We start from the raw sequence: 4,964 nt of genomic DNA, 5'->3' as shown, positions 1-4,964 counted from the left end.
AATCTCAAGAGGTAAAACACCACCACCAGGCATGCAATCAATATCACTCTCAGATTCACTCTCAGCATCAAATTCAGACATATGATCAAGTACAATTTCAGACTCAATGCATGAAGAGTGAGAGGCATGCAGATTAGAATAAAGATCAGTCATGTATTCATCAACAACATGGTCAATTATTTCAGCACGAAATACAGAAAGATCTTCAGATGGGTATTTCATAGCATCCAGAATATTAAAATGAACAGTTATATCACCAAACTCCATGGACAGTGTGCCTGCATAAACATCTATCTTAGTTCTAGCAGTTTTCATAAAGGGTCTGCCTAGAATGATGGGAACTGATCCTTGAGAAAATCCATCTTCCATATTCAAGATATAAAAATCAACAGGGAAAATCAGTTCACCAACTCTAACTAAGACATCTTCTATGAAACCAACAGGATAGGCAACACTTCTGTTAGCTAAATGAATTACCACATCAGTTGACTGCAAGGGACCTAGAGATAGAGAATTAAAAATAGACAGAGGCATAACACTAACAGAAGCTCCTAAATCTAGCATGGCATTGTCAAACTTACTATTCCCTATGATATAAGGTATGCTGAATGTACCTGGATCTTTGCATTTTTCAGGAATTTGAGGAACAGATTTACCAATCAATGCGGAGACATTTCTGCCCATGCTAATCCGTTCACTTCCTTTAAGCTTCCGCTTATTAGTGCACAGCTCCTTCAAGAATTTGGCATATCTTGGAATTTGCTTTATTGCATCCAACAGAGGTATGTTTACCTCTACCTTTCTAAACGTTTCCAAGATCTCTTTCTCTGCCTCTTCCATTTTTTTGTTGGAAACTGCTCTTGGAGGGAATGGAAGAGGGGGAATGTGCTGCTTCTGCAAATCAGAATTACCTGTGGAAGAAGATTCACCTGCACAGAAATTGTTAGGTAAATTTTTTTCATCACCTTTTTCTGGAATAGAGTGAAGTTTGGCAGGTTCATTTGCAGATGAGGAAGGTGCTACGGGTTGAGGTCCTTGACATTGCTTTCCCGACCTCAATGAAATGGCACTGACATTTTTGGGATTTTGGACAGCTTGAGAAGGCAGCTTGTCAGAATTCTGGGACTGTTGTTGATTCAATTGGGTAGCCAATTGTCCCATCTGATTGGTTAAGCTCTGAATGGAGGCTCTGGTCTCTTGCTGAAACTGCATGTTCTGCATAGTCATTTGCCTCACAAGTTCTTCGAGGGAAGGTTGTGGAGGGGCCTCAACTGTTGGCTGTTTCTGGGGTTGTTGCTGTTGTTGGATTGGTGGAGGAATGTATGGTCTGCTTGGGCCAGCAGCATTTTGGAAGGAAGGAGCAGGTTGCTGTTGTTGCTGAGAGCTAGACCATCTGAGGTTAGGGTGATTCCTCCATCCAGGGTTGTATCTGTTGCTGGAAAGGTCATAATTGTTCTGCTGTGGTTGATTTTGCTGCTGAGGTTGAGGAGGTCTATTGTAAATATTTGCAGCATAAGCTTCAGGCTGCTCAATTGCTCCAGGTTGCTGCATGGAAGGGCAAAGGTCTGTATGGTGGTCAGCAGAGGAGCACAAACCACAAACCCTTGCGACAGGTACAGATTTCTGATTCAAGGCCAGCTGGGTTACCAAGTTGACCAACGCATCCAGTTTGCCTTCAAGCTTCTTAGTTTCAGATGATGCAGATGGGTTTGTAGCTACCTCATGCACTCCTCTAATGACTATGGCATCATTTCTGGCACTAAACTGCTGGGAGTTGGAGGCCATCTTCTCAATTAAATTTCTGGCTTTAGCAGGAGTCATGTCTCCAAGGGCTCCACCACTGGCAGCATCTATCATACTTCTCTCCATATTACTGAGTCCTTCATAAAAATATTGGAGAAGAAGCTGTTCTGAAATCTGATGGTGAGGGCAACTGGCACATAGTTTCTTAAATCTCTCCCAGTACTCATACAGGCTCTCTCCACTGAGTTGTCTAATACCTGAGATATCCTTCCTGATGGCTGTGGTCCTGGAAGCAGGGAAAATTTTTTCTAAGAATACTCTCTTAAGGTCATCCCAGCTCGTGATGGACCTTGGAGCAAGGTAATACATCTAGTCCTTTGCCACTCCCTCTAATGAATGAGGAAAAGCCTTCAGAAATATGTGATCCTCTTGGACATCTGGGGGTTTCATGGTGGAGCAGACAATATGAAATTCCTTCAAATGTTTGTGCGGGTCTTCACCTGCAAGGCCATGAAACTTTGGAAGCAAATGAATTAGTCCAATTTTAAGAACATATGGGACATCCTCATCAGGGTATTGGATGCACAAGCTTTCATAGGTGAAATCAGGTGCAGCCATTTCCCTTAGAGTCCTCTCACGAGGTGGAGGTTGTGCCATGTTCTCAGAATGTGCAAAATCAGAATGCTCAGAATCAGAATGCTCAATGAAATTCTGATACCAATGCCAGATGTCGTACAGGATGTCACGACATCACGCTTCAGAACATGCAGATTATCTCTGAGTGTATGAACAGATTAAACAAGTAAATAACACAAGAGAATTGTTAACCCAGTTCGGTGCAACCTCACCTACATCTGGGGGCTACCAAGCCAGGGAGGAAATCCACTAAAATAGTGTTAGTTCAAGGTCTAACAGCCACTATTTACAACCTTCTCACCTAACCACTACCCGTGCGACCTCTACCTAAGAGCCACTCTTAGATATGAGAACCCTCTCACTCCCTCTCAAACACTCTCCCGTGTTTACAATTAAATCAAGGACACTCCAGAGATTGCTCTCTGAACAAAAGAGATCAACTCTACACACTAGAGATCAACTCTACACACTCAGGTCCAACACTTGATGTTAGGGTACCATCAAGGTGGCTCACAAAACACTCAAGTCCCAAAACTCACAAAACAACTCTTCAATCCCGGACTTGGTACAGAACTCGTGCAGCCTCCATGTTTTTATAGCAGTGTGTGGGTCTGGGCTGCAACAGCTTGTGCTGGATGAGATCTATCATTCTTCCTGAAAATCTGCACTTAAAGAACTAAAAGATAACGTTTGATCTTTTAGTTTTTATCTTTAATCTTTAATCCCTGAACGAACTCTTCTAGTTTGTAATTCGAACTTTAATTATCTTTTAATTCGTTCCTAAAGATAGATCATCTAATCTCTTGCTAACTGCACAATAATCTGTTAAAGATATAACAGATTTATATGTCCAGTATTTTCGGGCAAGATGTCCTGGACATCGTATCCGACATCGTGGATCCTGCAACTTCAATGCTTTTAGCAACTCCAGTATTTTCGGGCAGGATGTCCTGGACATTGTATCCGACATCGTGGATCCTGCAGCTTCAATGCTTTTAGCAATTCCAGTATTTTCAGGCAAGATGTCCTGGACATTGTATCCGACATCGTGAATCCTGCAGCTTCAATTCTTCATTTGACACTTTATCTTGCCTTGTGCATTGTGCAGCCCGATCTTATTCTTTGACATAACGTTGGACATCATGTGCAGCAACTCCAGCTTTCCTTCATTGTCTAAGTGCTTATGTTTTAACAAAATCTTAGCCAATCTTTTAAAGCTTAGTAAAGCTAAGCACTAACAATCTCCCCCTTTGGCAAATTTTGTCTAAAACATACTTAGACACTTCCTGAGCAGGTACGAGCAGTTATGCAAGTGGGATCAGCAACTTTCATTATCAGAGTAATCAAGCACAGCGGAAATTCTGCAAGTTGCAAGTCGTTTCCAGGATGTCAAGACATCTCACATGACATCAGCTTTCTTCTTCTGCTCCCCCTGTCTCCATGCTCTTACTGCAGCATCTTCTATCAGCTACTAGTAGCTTACATCAGTCATCATCAGCAGCAGCAGTCTCCCCCTCAAAATCATATACATACAACTCCCCCTCAAAATCATGAATCATGCATACATCGTATCCTACTTCTCTAAATCATAAGTCATGCATAATACTACTACTGCATACACAAAATCATGCATATAATACTATTACTCCCCCTTTTTAGACAGAATTTGACAAAAGTAGAATGCATGAACTTAAGGTGCAAATATTACAGACCAATAGTAATTAATTGTTCAAAGGGACATGCCCCTTTAGCTAGTAAAAGTAAAAAGCAAAAATAAAGGTCTGATGGTCATGGGGTGGCTTCAGAATCATCATCATCTGATTCAGTATCCTCTGCTGCATCTTCCTCTTCCTCTGCTGCAGCATCTTCTTCCTCAGCTGCTTCTTCTTCTTCCTCAGCTGCTTCTCCATCATCAATGCCACTTTCTGAGAGCCTTTTGATCAGCCGTTCCAGCTCCATCTTCTTCTCTGTGGTGGCTTTGATGGTTGCTTCCAGCACCTTGCATGTGTCCTTGAGTTCAGCAATCAGAGCATCCTTGGACACAGCACCTGAGGCAGCAGCTTTCCCTGATGTCGAGACACTGTCTGGGACATGTGTCCCCTCAAACAGTTTGTAATGCAGGGATAGAGGAGATTCTCTCTTCATCACAGAGTCAGTGTAGTTTAAAATATTGGGATGTTGACTCAACATAATGCCACACAATACAGTTGGGAAGGCAATGGGTAATTTGACAGCAAAGGATTCTGAATGCTTAACAGTTTGATCAAATATATAGTTTCCAAAATTAAATTTGGACTTGGTTCCAACAGCATACAGAAATTTACCCAAACCTGTGGCAACAGTGGAAGTATGATTGGTGGGTACCCAGTTTGCAGCTCCAATCCTGTGCAGGATTGCATATTTCACACTTAGCTTCCCTGCAGACAGCTTCCCTTTCTTTGGCCAATGCTGGACTTGTTTGGCAGTGATTTCCTTGGCAATTTGATGCTCAGAAACAGTAATGTCCACCACTCCATCTGTTGGTCTGCCCAGTATTTGTTGATCACAGCAGGGGAGAATCTAACACATTTTCCTCTGACAAACAC

General features: G+C 42.2%; 1 non-coding gene across 1 annotated transcript; it reads left to right on the top strand.

The window, feature by feature from the left end:
* Positions 1–1,915: 1,915 nt before the first annotated feature.
* LOC114424766 lies at positions 1,916–2,022 on the top strand. The gene has a single exon (XR_003669068.1). It is a non-coding gene; the product is annotated as a small nucleolar RNA R71 (small nucleolar RNA).
* The last annotated feature ends 2,942 nt before the right edge of the window (positions 2,023–4,964 follow it).

The sequence above is a fragment of the Glycine soja genome, chromosome 8 (genome assembly GCF_004193775.1).
Source record: "Glycine soja cultivar W05 chromosome 8, ASM419377v2, whole genome shotgun sequence".
Taxonomy (NCBI): domain Eukaryota; kingdom Viridiplantae; phylum Streptophyta; class Magnoliopsida; order Fabales; family Fabaceae; genus Glycine; species Glycine soja.
Note: the sequence above shows the minus strand (reverse complement) of the source record. Positions and strands in the feature narration are given on the sequence as shown.